Source organism: Rhyacophila brunnea, unplaced genomic scaffold, assembly GCF_057557595.1.
Source record: "Rhyacophila brunnea isolate RB1 unplaced genomic scaffold, BYU_Rbru_1.0 scaffold_16, whole genome shotgun sequence".
Classification (NCBI taxonomy): domain Eukaryota; kingdom Metazoa; phylum Arthropoda; class Insecta; order Trichoptera; family Rhyacophilidae; genus Rhyacophila; species Rhyacophila brunnea.
Genome location: NW_028232816.1, coordinates 6908265 through 6926888, shown reverse-complemented (window position 1 = coordinate 6926888; position 18624 = coordinate 6908265). Strand labels below are relative to the sequence as shown.

Here is an 18624-nt window from a genome sequence, read left to right as displayed (position 1 = left end):
TCCCAAACTTAAAAAAATGGCTAAGTGGACAACGTTTTTTTTCAAATGAAGAAGTCATCAATCGGACAAATGCTTATTTTGAGGACCTTCCGAAAACTTATTTTTCTGACGGTTTAAAAAAAATTGGGAAACGTCTAACCAAGTGTATTGAGCTCCAAGGAGATTATGTTGAGAAATAAAAAAAAAATACAAAAATAAAAACTGTTTTAATGCTTTTTTCTAAGGAATTATTGACCCACCCTCGTAATATATCTATTTATACAAAATTTTGGAGATAGCATGTTTAAATGAAACAGGTGAATTATTAAAAGGATCAACGGTGGAGAAATACATATTATAATTTAAACAAGAGTGCCGAATAAAGGAGTTTTGTGCATAATTAGAACCGCTACGACTGATATGGTACAAAGTTTGGTTTCGCGTAAATCTTGATGGACAATGGAAACCCACCCTTTCACTGGTTTGGCGAGTCAACAAAACCATTGATAATTTTAAAAAGAAAATATTAATCAGATATAGAACGTCGACTATGGTTATGTATATACGCTTTTCATGCCGACTGCGCCCGCTCGTCCGCTTTGGTGGGCTTTATGTCTTACTGCCAGTCAGCTTAGTCTGGATCAGCTCTGACCCTTTCGATCATACAGGTCCTCTATTTTGAAACAACGCGTCTTACACTATCGAGATTCATTTCTAGTGTTATGTGTGGTTATCTAGTTGTCAAATGCGATACCTACCTGACTAATTCTTAGTCAAGTTTTGTTTCTATTTATTTTCGTGTACCGTTTGAAGTATTGTCTGTTATTGTTAATTAATCTCTGTGAACTCTGAATAAATGCTAAAACCGGAAGTGATTCTATTTTATAAATAAACCATCCCAAAAACACTGTTATTTCATTGTATCATATTACTGGATAATACGCAACGATGATACGATAAGCGGGTATGCAACAAGTAGATAACGGCCTTTATATATTATATCTGTTTATTATATAATAAAAGAATTTTATGTTATCTTCCAAGTAATAAACATTCTTTGTGGAGGCGTAAACAGAAAACTACTATAATAATAATTGAGATCCTGAAGATTTAACGAGTGTAACTGATATTAAATGTATGATTAACAATACGACTTAGGAACAGTTTTCACATCGTCATATATTATACTTATCGATTTATGTAACCGCTTTGTATAACAAGTTTATAAGCATTTAACCTAGGGCCGTATGTATGAAATTTCCAAATTCTTTATAAGCTATTCAACCGATTTTCCATTTTATAAGTTTTCCATTATATGGACGCCATGACATATTATGACGTCACATCGTGACGTCGCTAAACAACGGTTTACATTTGCACTCATGCATGCAAATGAGCAGTATTTAGCTTATAAAGTATTTGGGAATCTCATGCATACGACCCCTAAACTCGTGTCCAGAAAATTGTACGTATGCAGTTTGTCGTATCACAGTTTGCCGTGAGTTATATTATATAGGAAACAAATAGCCGATTAGCACTGAAATCAAATTCATGTCTAAATAAAACAATTAAAAAATATGTAATAAAAACAACCGAAATACAAGGGAAAACAGAAAAAATAGGTAGGTAAGTAAATTAGAAATACAATAAAAACGCATATATGTATTTATACAGAGTTTTTATTGATTCAAAAGTATGTTAACAAATTTTCTTATTTTTCGGCCATGTCTGCCCCTCAGTTGGAGCATGTTAACACCATGCGGAGTATCCAAGAATCCATGTCATTTTCCAGTCTTCTTGCATCGTTCCAGGTCATACTAGCATCCCGTAGTTCCGCCGAATACACTCTATAGTATAAAGGTAGTATTTAGCGGCCCTGCTGGACTCCGAAATCCGGTTAGTTTGAACGATAGGCAAGCCAGGTTGAGGTTCTCTTCTGGCATCTGCAGCACATGGCCGAGACAGGTCCAACATCGCCTCTTCACTCTCAGCGTGATGTGAGGCTGCTTGGTGCGTTCTCTTATCTCATCGTTACTCATAAAGTCATCCACCGCAAACAACAATTATAAAACCCCAATACATAAATATGATAAACTACCATCGGTAGCCGCCGATAGCAGCTTTATATAAAAAATAGATGCGCAGGTGTATATAATGTTTTTATCTGACTCGTGGTCCTTCAAATGCTTTTTAATTTTCAGAATGTTTAAAATGAGTGCGCAAAATTTAGTGTCCTTCATATATTTCACTATAATGTTGATTTACTTAACCTACCGGTGCAGCTGTAATTGTTAAACCCTTAGCACGTGAACGTATTTAGTTCTATACAGTAAATTGGACTTTAGTAAGTATGTACCTATAATATTATTTGATATTTAAATAACTTGGATGAACTTTAAACTTATGTTGACCTTTTGAAAAGCTTAGTAAACAGGTATTTAAAATTATTACCACCCTGTAGTTTTTCTTATCTGTGTTTTTCCATTTCTATACTATAACTACATGTACTTACAAGATTTTCATTGGGTACCACGCAAGTCAGTGGCGTATATAGCTATTTAAAATGGTGAATTCCAATTATTGTAATTTATATTTTTATATATTGTATAATACGATGTGATGATTGTAGCCATTCAGGAGTATCGCTATGGGAAAGAAGAGGAAGAATAATGACAATAGGATAACCAATTTTTACTTAAACTAATGCTATTTTTTATTATATTCAGTAGTAATTCTAAAGTGGATCCCAGAGTGACGACGAGTTGCTCAAAATTACCAAAATATATAAATTGGCACTTCGGGATTTTTATACTTATGTCGGAATCATATTTTATATAATATGCTGAAGTTATCGGCCTTTACGTGTTAGTGAATAAACAGTGTATTCAGATGGTTTTTATTCACTTTGTGCATTTCTGTGTGTTCATTGTTAACTCTGTCTATAAACTAAAATAACACTTAGTAAGCATCTAAATTTATAAATGGTTTATAAATGAACCTACCACATTGGCGTTAGGTTCGACAGTTTTGCCGCGAAACATGATAATAGTGAGTGAGAGTAATAATTTAAAGTCGATATTAGTAACCGTAATATTAATAGAAGTAACCCTGCCTAATTCCTGCGTACTACAAGAAACCGCGTTAGCGTGTGTTGAAAATTAAATTATTCCAATTTACTTGTGTATGACGAAACACTTTAAATGAATTCTATCATTAAGAGGACGTTCTACAGAATTGGCCTTGAGAATTGAAAATATGATTTTTTAACATGTGGTCCATAATATCTGGTCTACTAGTTAATATAAAAAGGTCGTGTCAAAGTTGTTTGTGTTAATAAATTTGCTCTGTGACTGATCCGACTCATATTTCACATTCATTTCATCAGGGCTGTCGAAGACATAAATCATAATATATATTTATAATTTTAAATTTTTATTTATAATATATATTATTTAAGTTTTGTGCATCTAATGCCGGGTCCACACTGGCAACAAGTTAATTTGCTGGCAACCTCGTTAGATTTTACGATAATTATTGTAAAATTTCTTAAGCAATTATGGTAAGTATCGTAAAATTTAATGAGGTTGCCAGCAACTTGTTGCCAGTGTGGAAATGGCTTAATATCCACTGTGGTTCACGTAGTGGCATGGACCTGGGGTTAGCTAATTCAGGAAGTCAACACCCATGATAGAATTTTTTCCAGTTTTGGTTGCATTATATTCCAAAACTCTTCTGTAAAAATCGTTTCCGAGTTTATAAATGGAAATTTCTCGGTGTACATAGTAAACAAACCTACGAATAAAAAAAGACAAAAAGGAACATACTGATTCATCGCAGTAAAATCTGGTAATCAAATTCGCCATTTTGAAAAGCGACGATTTTGCGTAAACAAATATCACGTGGTCTGTACGTGTGCGGCAAACTTCGAATGTGTTTGTAATTTTGTGCAAAGTGCGAATGTAATGTTTTCAAATAATTGATATGGATTAATTATACCATCGTATTATTTTCTCGAAATCATAAACATACTATAATAGTATTTGAGTATCAACCTATGTTCAATTTGAATTGGGTTATAATAATAATATACCCGTATATATATCAATAGTATGTTTGCTACAAAATCCACCCAAGTTATCAGTACGTACTTGCACAGGTTTGATTAAAAACCATGATGAAATTAACATTTAAAAAATATGAATGCTTAATATTATTTTGACAGCCCTGTTTTCTGATCGGCTTCATGTCGCAGGTGTTCATAAAATAATAATAATTCTCCGCGCGGCAGAAATTATCAGTAATAATAATAATATTTCTTGAAATAAAATCTCCGATGATTAGTGATTTTTGCGAAAAGATCGATTTAAATTGACGTAGTTACGACGCCGAGGTCCTTTTTATACTAAATTATATTTGAACGGCGGGCTCTTCAGCGGGCCCTTAAGTATGTGTCACTCTGTGGTGTTTTTAAGTGACGACTGACGACCAATGTTCGACTCGTTTCTCGGTCAAGTGCGACTAACGCGAGCACGAAAGTGAAATATTACGTCGAGCGGGATTACTATATCCGTCCCGTTCTATCGCGTGTCAAAGTATACGAAAAAAATATACGTATTTTAGTGTTTATCAATGACCACCTATTTGCCGGGTCCTCTACATTTCTTAGTCTTTGACATGTTTCAACTTGCAAGAGACATAGTAGTAGTAGTAGTCTCATAGTCCCTATTGTGAAAACATCACAGTTCTTACAATATTTTTTAAACGGTAAAAGTGTTCGTGCCAAAAAGCAGCGTTTTTTACTTAACATATATATATTTTTTTTTAAATTATTAATAACCATGTCCTTGCTTTTTCGTACAAGGTGGTTGTTAGTAATTTTGAACAATCACAAACACCCAGGCTTTGAGAAAAACACATACATATTGTGTTCTGACCGGGAATCGAACCCAGAACTCTGGGGTGGAAGGCAAGCCTCTTACGCACTGCACCACGAGAGCCGCCACTTTTACATACTTGTAGTATGTAGTTAAAAATTTGGGTTCACATTTCACTGAATCCAAAAACACTGTCTTTTTACTTAACAGGGCAGTATTAAAATAACCGGATAGTTTAAATATAATAAATATAATGAACATTATATGTGTGTTTGTGGGGGGGGGGGGGTAAATTTACCGCATCGGATGACGGCCCGTCACTGACGGGCGACACCAACTCTAGTTACGCCACTGCTCAGATGCGTTGATGATCCGCACATACAATAGAAAAATTAGAAGGCATATTGGTCACAACATGTCCATTTTTTGTATTAAAATATTGTAAAGAACCTTATTCGATTATTGATTAAAAGGCGCACAACATTGTACGTACGTAATCGTAAAACTCAATTAACGAATACCGTAATCGAAATTCGTAAACAATAAAATTATCGTATAACGAAGCGATAAATCAAACTCGTATCCCCTTCGTTACTATTCTCAATACAAGGAGAGCTTTCAACAATAAATCATTAAAAGAATAGCGCGCCACTGAGTAGCTTCTACGTAATATAACTTTGTAGTTTAATGAATGAGCTTTTTCGAGCTTTTGTTTGTTGACATGAAAATTGCTGTCATAAATCCTGCGAAAATCCCAACACACTGTTACCTATGTATTCTAAATCGGGTTTGGTGCTGAAATCACATGAACTCCTTTTGTGGACAATGTAAGAATGTACAATTAGTGTTTATAATTTAACCCATATTATGCTTTCGTGTAAAACGTCTACGTCGGTATCAATGGCAATGACTGCCTGTTGAAAGGAAGTAAATAATTTTGGTTGTGCCAAATATGGTGGCTGTCATTCCTTATTCCTCCACCTACCTCACATCCTTATTTATTATTGTCACACGACCAGGGGCCTTATGTTAGAACTTGCGAGTTGTAGTCGCCCGGTCGACATGACGTCATATGACATCATTGTGACGTACTACCGAAGTGATAATAGCATTCGAGAAAATAACGCTACTAAAATAGTGGCGTTATCCATTGTCCCCATACACAAATAGGTGTTTCAGCATAATAATATATATGGTGAGCCGTGTGCGTTGGAAGGCTTGCCTCGAGCGTGTATTGGCTGACATCACAACTACGTCATGTCGTCGGGTGACTTTATATCACTAGTTAGAACATAGGGCTGCTGGTTCGATCTCCGTTGCACTTAGTCTGTTATGGTTTGCGTGATCATTTGCATATCATCATCATTCATCAACCTCATATCATCATCATCGGCCTGAATCTATCCACTGCTGGATGAAGGCCTCTTTAAGTTGCTTCCACTTATCTCGTTCCTGTGCGTTGCGTTGCGACGTACTTCCGCAGAACTTTATCATTTCATCTCTCCGTCTACCTTGCGGACGTTTTGTACCTCTGGGGTACCACTGGATGACTAAATTTGTCCAACGATTGTCTTTTCTTCGAGCTATGTGTCCAGCCCATCTTCATTTGAGGCTTTTAATGTCAACCTCATATATCATCCATCAAAAGTGTACTGTCCGTTTACCAGTGCGTGAGGAGTTCGTAAAAACTGAATCGGCTCCAGCGTGAGCCAGCCCTTGCAACATAAAGGTCAGTGTCTGGCAATCTGTGTGCAACCCCCCCCCCCCTAGATCACCAACCAGCATCTTCAAATTACAGTTCACTACAATAGCGCCACTTAATTTTATGACAGCAAAAATTGTAAAGAAAGCATGTACCTACAAGTATTGTAGAAAGTACAATTATTCAGGAATGTTAGAATCGTCCTTTACATCGTATAAAAGTTGGAAAGCTCAATATACATACAGTAATATAAGCATAGCTAAAAGAAGGTCATTCAGATAAAGCCACGAATAGTATTCATACAGTCTCAACTCAAGTATATGAGTCCCAAAAAATCATTTCAATTTATTCTACCGCCAGGCCGTACTTCAACTGATGCGGGGCCCAAAAAATGAACCCACTCTCGAGCCTCTTTCGAAACAGGATGTTATAAAGATGAAATATAATTCTCTATCCACTTCACCTTATAATGTGCTCTTTAGATTTACTCACAGTATATCACGTGCAGTGGAGTGTATATTTTTTAAATCTTACCCCAGGATAGATTTCTTTTCGCAACTGTGTACTAAAAATAATATGTGAATTTTATTTTTGTTTTTCTGCTCATAATGCAAACGTTCTAAGGGGTTTTCACTGATAAATGTCCAGTGGACCGAGGAGCGGAATAATCTTAATGCGGGGTCAGTAGCGGCCCTAAAGTCTACTCACGCAATACAATTTATTTTAAGGGTATCACGTGCATGTATTTTTCTAGTTGATACTTCTATCAAAAATAGTCAGCTTAGAAAAATATGCCTAAATAATATGTAGTTATGCTATTAGATTATTTTAATATTGACGTTAATGATTTTGTGGTATTAAACGTTTATATTTTGAATTGGCCTTAATTGGCCGCTATTTATATATTATCGAACGACATTATAATGTTAAACATAATATTATATAATATAATATTTAATAAATACATACATGCGAGAAGTAGATTATGTTAAGTAAGTTTACAGCAGAGACAAATGATTAATAACGCTATAAACTTATGGTATTTAGAAAAGATTATTGCGAGTTACTGCCAAAAATCGCATAAAGCACGAAATACAGTATTTTTTAAATCGAACACAAGATTTAAAAAGGTTAAATTCTTATTATAAAAAATACTTAACTTTCAATTCGGTCAGTAACACACCTATTAACACAAAGTCTTAGAAAAAAAGTTGAACTGATTGGCATTCGAACTCATATCCTTCACTCTCCAGCCCAGTGCTCTTATTCGTTAAGCTACCAGTCCGTCTCTGACTCATGCGAAATATTTTAAACTACGCTATCTGAGAAGTCAATCCTAAGCCCAGTCGCACATCGAACATCGTCTCGAATGGGATATAGTCATAAATTAAGACTGATTGCAACATGTAACTATCTTATATGCGTATAGGCAAGCCAAAATGAATGACGAAGTGCGACATTTCAGGATTATCCTGCGCTGCATATTGGGTGAAAATAGTTGCAATTTCAACAAAATCACATCGATATATTCGACGTGTTGCAGTCGAGACGAGTTTAGATATGCGAGACGACTAATAACACGATGCAATCTATTCTCTAGAAGGTATTCTAATAGATATATTGCTTACTTTATATCAAAACTTACGTATTTTGGACCGTAGTTTAACTCTCAGTTTGAGTACAACAGTACTTTTTTACTGTACCAAGTATATGATTGTTTAATACCATAAATATAAGATGTAATCATTTGATTTATACTTTTTGTAAGTATTAATACTTGGTAGGAACATATTTTCACTACACAAAGCATTAACTTTTAGTATCTACCTAGTACCTACATCAATCGGTAGGCTGGTCTCGTTCCGAAGTGTAAAGAATCGTGAATATTTCATGGCGAAACCCCCGCTACAAACTGTAAGTTCTCTATTATATAAGATCCTCTATTAGTACCCACTAATATATTACTATTATTTGTTTGTTTTGAACAAAAAACTCAAAAGTGCATACTTAATTTATAATTTAATATTTTCATCGTGCAGTATTCATAATGCTACGCACTCTCACTGCAATATTATTTTTTAAATAGATAATTCAATTTTATCGATGTCCTTAAATCTTTTCAAAATTATCATTAATGGGTCTGGGCTTATATTATAATATTATTTGCGCTTTGCAGATGATATTGTTATACTTTTACAATACCGAAAAGACCTCCAAGGTAGAATGCAAGAACTCGCGGATGTCAGTCAAACGGTCGGCCTAAAGATAAACGTCTCAAAGACAAAAGTAACGAGGAACTGTTTTTCGGACCCTGCGATTATCTGTATTAATGGCACCCAACTCGAGCAAGTCAGCAGCTACGTCTATCTCGGACAGCAGGTGTCCATAGACGGAAGCATGCACGATGAAATTGCTCGAAAAACAAAGCTGGGATGGAGTGCTTTCGGACGTCTGAATAGTATCTTCAAGAGTGACCTACCATTGTGTCTTAAGCGTAGGGTGTTCGACCAATGTGTTCTACCCATGCTCACGTATGGCTGCGAGACGTGGACCCTCAACACGAGAGATGTCCAAAGGCTAAGAGTCGCACAGCGAGGCATGGAGAGGTGTATGTTGGGCATCACGCGAAAGGACCGTAAGAGAAACGAATGGGTTAGGAAGCAGACAGAAGTACGCGATGTAATAGACGTTGCCTAACAGCTGAAATGAAGATGGGCGGGGCACATTGCTCGCCGAAAGGACGGCCGCTGGACAAATGCCATCATCCAGTGGTATCCAAGGGGCACGAAACGGCCACAGGGTCGCCCTAAAAGCCGCTGGATTGACGAACTGGTAAAGTTCGGCGGAAATACGTGGCAGCGAACGACACAGGACCGAGAGAGTTGGAAGAAGCTTGGGGAGGCCTTCATCCAGCAGTGGATTGACCCCGGATGATGATGATTATAATAATTATTATTGCTATCGGTTCAATTGAAATTTGGTCGAAAAACAATAAACTTGAATTCAAGTTACAAATGGGTTTTCAAGGTCAAGATCTCCAATTTATTTTACCTTTATTATGTTATGTTAAATAGGTTTTATAAAGCGTCAATCTGAGGTGAAAGATCTTGGCGTATTGTTTGACATAACATTATATTTTCACTCACATGTCACTTCTTCTGTGTATTAAATCAAGGAATTTTAATTAGGTACCTTAATAACTAACCGTTACCCGGCTGACGCCAAATATTTTTAGTAATATCGTCTACTTGAGCTTGCTAACAATTTTCATTAAACCATTTATTTTATTCAACGAATAATTCACAAGATTTTAAGAATGTAACAATCCATATATTGAACATACATAACTTGAATATATAGTCAATAATAACGCGATTTCATAAGCATTTCATGTGGGACCTACTAATTTAAATTGTCTTAATTATATAGGAGACTCGTAGCATAATTGGTTAATGCACAGTTGGCGCGATACCAGTGGTTATACGGGTTCAAATCGAATGATTTTTTCTAGTGGGTATATAGGTATCTGAGGTGTTTTCAAGTTATGTATGTTTATTATAATTTTATTTAATCATTGAAATTTTCTAGAATAATTTTTGTATTTAGATTTTATTTCATCGTTTATTTTATTCTCTAATTTTTTTTATTTTATTCGTATTTTATTATTACAACGTTTTTATTAGGTCGTATTCTTATTTGTCCGGTACAAATCTTGCAATCGATTTTTAACTAACTTCCCGACTAGCTAGACATTTGAAACTTTTAGATTATATCAGAACACGATGCCAATGCATTTTTTAAGCCTTTTAGCCATTTTAAAGTAGAATTAAAATTATTTTCAGTTAATTCTGTTTTGTATGAAAAGTTATTTCGGAAGAAATCCGTAATCCAATCCACTATTATCGGTTGCTAGGGTCCTAACAACTAAATTATTAATATATACGTGCGTTACTATGGACATCAATATGAGTGTCAAAATGACATTTCAGTATTATTTCTATCAAATACAATTTTTTTGATCGTTTAAGCTAGTCAAGTCAAGTTTATATGATTCAACAGAAAATTTAAAATGGTTGTATAAAAAAACTTCTTTTTATCTTGTAATTATTTATTATCTTAATCTACCTCTTGCAATTTTCATTTAAAATGTCTTGTTGTGAACGTCATGAATTAATATTTTTATTTACTTAACGCTGTTTCGATAAATAAATAATTATTAATTCTATGCGGTAGGAGTAGAAAAAGCTATGTTATGTGGGGGAGGTATAGTTCATAAAATTGCCTACGTGGTATAATTAAGCTCGAAAATAGAATTGCTCAATTATAATCGCGATATGGTTTTTTATCAACGTAGGTACCTATATGATTATACAAATGTAAAATTTACTAATTCGGTTGCGTTGATTTAACGCACACGCATTATAGTTAATTTTGCATATTCATTTCGTTAAAATAATCAGATTTACTTATCTCATTTTTACTTTCGCACACAGATATTATAAACGAGGGTTAAAATATGGTTTAGTTAGTTAATAAATTACAACCCTGGCCACAGTTATCTGTAAATGATTACCGGAAATGACTCGTTATACATAATTCGTGTTATTACACACATTTCTAACACAATAATAATATAACTCTAGTGTATGGTCAGATCCGTTTAGTTTGCGCCGACGTTTCTCTAGTACTTATAGTAGGGGAGTTCTCGTCTCTCTTTTCATTTCTTGTATTTCTAGCGAACCTTTGTTGATATCTTTTCTTAATGCTTCTCAAACTTACATAATCTTGATATTTATTTATTTATTTAGGTAGAAAGAAGAGTATGATGCCATTACAGAGATTGGCCATTGCGCTATAATATATAATACATACATAATTGAAAACACTTTGAGAAAATATATTAGGTATAACCAATAGAAACAATCTTTTTTGAAAAAAGTAAGACATCGAACCTGCATCTCTCGGGTTTCGCGCCCATGCACATAGACCACTATGCTTTAGGCGCCATAGTCAATTGCGACAAATTTTAACTAATAGCTCTTAATACTCTCTGAATCGCTTTCCAAATTCAATTATTATTGGCGATCGGCTTTTGTATTTTAAATAAAAGTAGGTATTACTTTAATTACTAACCCACGTCATGGATCACTCCAAGTTTGTATTGGTGCCCACGATGGCCGCGTGGCTTAAGCGCCGGTCTATAGTATCAAGGGGCCCAGGCTCGAATCCTAGGTCTGGAAAGTGCACATATTGTTTTTAAATTTGTGTATGAGTCAGAGTATGGACCTAATAGGTTGAGCAAGTGGCTGACATCCATTTCTCGTAAAAATAAAATCTGTTAATACAAATCTCCACTCTGTGGAAGCCCATATGATACTATTAGGAATTGTCAAAAGAAAATAGCATAGTGGTATATTACGTGCATGGGCGCGAAGAACTTATTTAATAATACAAAAAATACACAGAATATCCTTAATTTTACCTCGCGGACCCCTGGAGGTCCGCTTAATATAATTTGGGGAACACTGCTGTAAAGCATCACACTGCCCTTAACATTTGCGATATGTGGAGGAGCCCGCTTCAGGATATGGGGCCCATAAGTAACAGCAATGATCTATCTGGTAGGGTTTTTTTTGTAAACATTTCAACTTTCATAATTCCATTATTCATAATTTGTATATTATATTTTTTATATTGATCCTTGACTTAATACGCAAGGTTATAAAGTTTTTACCTGCTTTATTGTATTAATTTGTTATATAAGTTAATTGTATTCGTTATCAGTGTGTATTTGTCTTTTGGTGTTTGCGCATAGTGCCCGAAGATGTCGAAAGGCGAAACCCGGGTCGCAAAAAACGGTTCAAATGGAATAAGTAAGTAAATTTTTTTAATCCATTAGAATTTTAATTCAAATTCCATGAAGTAGGTAGGTACCCACGGACGATAGTATTAATATTTATTTACGTTGAAGAATGACAATGAGAGGTGGTATGTCAGTTTTGATACTGAATAGTAGACCATAGTCTACTTGAAGTTAGACACGCCTGCTATAAAATTATCTATTTATTTATTATATCCCAAAAATTTGATTGACAGCTTGGACACCATTTGCGATATAAAAGTATGTTTGTTTGGCTTTGGAATCCTTATCCTTTTTTTGAAAGGAAGAAGAGTAAACTGGCCTTTTGCACATTTTCTTTATATTTCTTATTTTTATTTATCGTTCAAGTAAGTAGTTCAATCTTTTAGCAATGAAAGGTGCATTATTTACCAGCTCTGATTGAAAATTGGTAAAAAAAAAAGATTTATAAGTGAAAGTAATTCGGAAGCCTTTAAGACGGTAACCAGCGTCGATAGTCTTTGGCGCATATGACGCAGTTGTTTCGTCAGAAGATTCAAAAGAGGCATCGAAACAGTGCCATACAATTGTTATTAAATTTTATTAAAATCTTTAAAAAATGTGCGTATTTCTTACAAATTGAGTAAGTATATATGTTACACCGAATGTGGGAAATTGACTATTACATGAAATGGGCAAAATTTTGGCTAATTCGTGTAATAGTCAAGCCTGTTGCCTTATTCATGAATTAGGTAATTTTTCTGCTGAGTACATGAATTCGCCACGGTATGGAATTCTTGAACTGTCAACATGAAAAAGTAAATTTAATACGGATGGTTTTATTAGTTATAATTGGACATAATATAATATTATTATTATTAGGTTAGGTTAGGTTAGGTTTTGTAATTCTGAATTAAATTATTCAACTGAATGTCCATTTTGAGGTTAGCTATCAAGTGTCAACAAACTATCACAAACATTCAATCGACCATTGCACAATTGATACCCAAGCACGAATCAAATCGCGAAAATACTTTTCAATATAATTCTTCCGTTATCATATTAAAGTTCTAGATTTTTTTTGCGCATAGTAAATGGATATGAACGTCATTTTAGTTATTGATTGGTATATTTTTATATTATAATTATAATCAATGACATTTGACACATTTGTTTAGTTGCAAAAAACACCACGGAGCGCGATCATCTATTTTGACAATAGATAATAAAAATGTACATTTTGACCAATCCATGAGCATTTGATACATTTAGTTTAGTTGCAAAAAATACCACCGTAGCGCTACTATCTAATTTGTCCAAGACATGAAGTAGGCAGAAAAATTACTGCCGATTTCACGCACTCTCCAGATATTTTGTCTAATTCATGAATAAGGCAATGGGCTTGCATTTTTCATGATTTAGGCAAAATTTTGCCCATTTCATGTAATATTCAATTTCGCACATTCGGCGTAACATATACATATATTACGCAATGCATAACCAAATTCATGCAGTTAACATCAAAGAAACCTATAACGATTCGTACCTTCTTGCAAAAAAAATAATACTAATATTAATATTATGATAAACGCAATTTGATAAGCATTTCTTGTAGGATCTGCTAGTTTAAATTATCGTAATTAAGTAGGAGGCCTGTAGCTTACCAGTGGATACCTATACGGGTTATAATCCCATCAGGCGTCGTATTTTCTTCAAATGTGATTTTTTCTAGTAGGTATATATTATAAGGGATGTAGTCGTTACTTGCTTTGTTCCAACTATACCCGTTATTCGTTTGATATCAGATAGGTTGCTCTTGTGTTTGACGTGTTCGTGCAGAGTTGAATAGTACACGACTTGGTGTTTTATATCGTTTATATTATGGCACACATTAACTTGTTGGCTATTCCACGGCACATAACATCGTGTTAAATTATATTATATCGCTAAGGTTTAATATGAATCTTTTAACTTAATAATTCAGCGAAGGAGTGGAGCGTCCTTATTTCCTCTACACAGAAACGAGGTCTCTAGACAACTGTCAGATTCTTATTTCCGTTTCGACGCTGTCTATGCCCCAAACATAAGTATAGACAATGGCGTGGCAGTTGTAGAGTTGGGTAAAACCTCTACAACATCTGAGGTGTTTTCAAGTTATGTATGTTTAATATATGGAATGTTACATTTTCAAATCTTGTGAATTATTCGTTGAATAAAAGAAATGGTTCGTAGAATATTTTTCTTATCCCAATCGTGTTACATATAAAAAATACGTTAGTAATTAATGTCTGTGACAAAATTCTCTCCTATTTTACTTCTAAGTTGACCTGGAGTCATATGTACCCAATCTTTGGTCCCTAATTGAGTTGGAACTTACGAAAACCAATTCTTTTTGAAACCGGTTGAATAAATCTGTCGCACGTATTCGATAAGCCCGGGGGTAGTTACTAAGCCGTACAAACTACGTAAGAAAACGTACATACTAGGTACATAATAAATTATTCACAAACTACCTGATTGATTATAATTAATAATAATTTACCTCGGTGCTAACGTGGTATATAATATATTTGTCAGTGGCGAAGGGTGACTTTTGCAAGGTGGTAAGCTATGGAGAGAGCACACTTGTCAGGTAAATACTTACGGGAAATAAGAAGATAATCCGATATTACTACTGATGAATGACAACGACACACTGAATCGATGAAATTTCAATAGTTCACTGACGATATAAATTGAACGGTGTGTTTAAATTATGTATTTGCCTAATTCATTCACGCAACATACGCTCTTAATAAAATTATATTATCTTTGAAAAAACCCGTCATTATGTACCTATCTGTTCCACAATAATTTACAGTTTTACCAGTAGAACTAAATATTTCAAAATACTTATAATATATTTAAAACACTGATGAATGACTTATGTACAATATCCCATAATTTATCCACATACGGAATACATAATACGCTGAATTTAGATCACAAATCAAACTAACGTTCATCAATATCTCAACATTCAACTGGCATAGCTGATTGAATAAATTACGCTAGTCTATGGCTGAATTAACTAAGTTAACGTGATAATGCAAAATCAATTTTCTATAAGTACCTGTGACGTCACATCTCTTCAGGCAAGTCTACAAATTTCGTCTGGATTTATAAGCGCTTCAGAGTCAGCTTATACTCTTTATGTAAATGTTTATTGTCGATGGTTGCCGCTTTAAGCAAATAATAAATAAATAAGTTTAAAAAAATAATTTCTATTGGGTTCAATCAGATATAATTATAAACTTTTCTTAAAAATAAAAAAATAATTGTATCTCGTGATTTTTATTTATAAGTCTTATAAGTATTATTTTTAAGAACAGTTTATAATTATATCTGATTGAACCCAATAGATTTTTTTTTTAAATCATCTTATTTATTTATTATTTGCTTAAAGCGGCAACCATCGACATTAAACATTTGCATAAAGAGTATAAAGCTGACTCTGATGCGCTTATAAATCCAGACCAAATTTGTAGACTTACCTGAAAAGATGTGACGTCACAGCTATAGAAAATTGATTTTGCATTATCGCGTTCAGATTTCAGCCATTCAATTGAAAGCTGATGGCGCTTGTGGGCAATTATTTGTCATTCAAAACGTACCTAAATAAACGGTATTCTAAATGCTGACGATAGACGACTCTCAATATTTTTAGATCTTGCACATTTTATTTATTTATTTTAATAAAAATGAAATACTTTAATATGTAGTTTTCTTAGAAAGTAGGCTTCAAATAATAGTATGGAACTTCGCCACTGCTAGGTACTTAATATATTATTCACAAAATACCTGATTGATTATAATTAATATGAATTTACTTCGATGCTAACGTGGTATATACCTACATTTGTACCTGTTCCATGACGTAAAGAAAAAAGCTTTACGTCAAAAGCGGTATTTTGAGTCAATAATATAATAATATGATTGCTGTAATCTTAACATATATATATTATTATTATTGTATCTACTAGAGAAGTAATATAAATGTCAATCTATGGGAGTGTGATTAACTCAATTTCCACCAGCCATTCCTTAAATGAGTTAATGTCATGATTCAGTTCAGTGGGCATGTCGCTTAGTTTGTGTTTGGCAGTTCGTTAAGGAAGGCTCTTTCGGTTATTTATTTAATATGGAATAAAGGAAATTCCTACAGTAAATTTTTTTTAAAGGAAAACGCCTATGCAAAATAAAGAAAATTTTGACATAATTCACTGCAAGTTTTGTTTTTCATAGTTCTACAATCCGTTGAAAATCTCGGTTTAATAACGAGAAACGAATGTTAGCAATTTTCTTAACTTTTTATGACTGTTATCTGGCCGTGAAAAATATCACCTGAATTTTCCAGACCCGCCCGCGACTTAACACGCGACTGATTTTAAATTCAAAACCTAGTAGGACGTTGAAGAATATGTTTTCATAAATCATATTGCGATACTATTTAATAGCAAAAAGCGCTTGCATGTAGAAATGTTGGGCTTCGTCTTGCGTAGGTACTTCGGATGTTAAGGGGCCCGTAAACGAGCATCAAAAATTGCAGATTGCCGATACAATTGTCAAAAAATGATGCAACTATTGCCCAGTTGCTGGGCAATGTATGACCCGTCATCAGTGTTGGGCAAGTGAGGCTGATGTATTTTGTGCGTACACGTGACAACAGCGGCCGGCAATGTTTCTGCACCATATCTCGTCCTAAATAATTACATAAACAAATCTAAAATACAATAAGTTTTTTGATCGGGTCCTATTTAAACAATAAGTAATACAAACCAGAAATTAGTTATTGATAATTATTTATTTTAAAACTTTACAAGAATGACAAAAAATGATTTTTAATAGGAGTTTGTTAAATACAACTAGTGCGAAGAAAAAGAAAGTATGTAGATACAGTTATGAAGAAAGCAACACTGATTACTATTATAAGCTCAGTCACTCTTCGATTTTTGCCAACTGGACATCCATACAGGAGTTAAATGTAAATTTATTCAGGGTGTTCAACTCTTCGATTGCTCACATTGTTCCAGATCCAGACGTTTGTGCAGCTTTTGATCATTATATAGTTTAGCTTCCATGTTCCATAGTTCAAGACGTAAATAAACCTCGTTAATAAGCTTCAATACCCTGTGGTTTGTTCATTTATTCATTGTACGTAGTGTGAATTGACGATTAGTAATACGAGCACCATAGTAATATGAATAACGAAACGGCGAAAAATTATAACAATGTATTATCGAATCGGCTGTCACTACATACAATGCTTTTATTGTTGCTAAGGGTGAGGTCAAACAAAGACGTATACATGGAACAAAGCGAGAATGAAATATATTTATCCAGCAATTATTGCCGTGTTTTCGATTGCGTTCGATATTTGTCCAACCATGTTGCCAGAGAGCATGGGCAATAGATGTAAAGTTTCGGCAACGTAGACTACTATTGTCGTGTTTTGGGGAACTATTAACGGCGACACAATTGCCGTAAAAAGTGGCTCGTTTACGGGCCCCTTTACGGTACTAAAAAAATCTCTATAACTCCTTAGTTAGAAGCAGACTTGAGAGTGGGTCCATAGTTTGCCCCCCGCATCAGTTAAAGTATGGCCTTATGGTGGAGAGAGTCCAAAAGAAATTTTTAAGACTCCTTTACTTTCGGGTGTATGGATATTATTCGTGGCTCTATCCGACTGACTTTCTCTTAGGTATGCTTACATACTGTAGCTTAAAATTTAGAAAGGACCTTTATTTAGCTACATATTTTTTCCGACTTATACGTAGTGTAAATGTGAACTCTGCCATTCTTAGTGGCGTTGGCTTGTGTGTCTCTGAGATAATGACCTTAGGAATCGAGGACATCCGTTGTTTGTTCTCCCATGGTGCAGAACTAACCGGCCATTAGTGATACCAATTGGGAGGGCAATAACCATTTTTAATGAAATCGCTTCGGCTACCGATATATTCCATTTACGTGAGAGTGAATTTAGGTGGAAGTTGTTTTATAAGTTTTTAAGACAGACTCTATCAATAGTTCACTCTGTGTGCATCCGTATACTTTTATTTTTGTTATTTATATTATTTCTTTTCTTATTTTATTACTTATTGTATCATTAACTCACATTTCTCTGTATTTAAAAAAAATGTTAATTTTTATTTTATGTTATCTTGTGAACGCTTTGAATTTATAATTTGTTA

At 34.2% G+C, this 18624-nt stretch overlaps 2 protein-coding genes across 2 annotated transcripts in view; both read left to right on the top strand.

The window, feature by feature from the left end:
• The window catches only part of Trpm (transient receptor potential cation channel, subfamily M), a 610587-nt gene that overhangs the window by 294287 nt on the left and 297676 nt on the right, over nt 1-18624 (top strand). The gene's annotated exons all lie outside the window — the stretch shown is intronic.
• LOC147074279 (uncharacterized) overlaps nt 14239-18624 on the top strand; it is an 84342-nt gene continuing 79956 nt past the window's right edge. The window contains exon 1 of the mRNA XM_085944075.1: nt 14239-14385. The gene's annotated coding sequence lies outside the window, so the exon portion shown is untranslated. The remainder of the gene's footprint in view (nt 14386-18624) is intronic.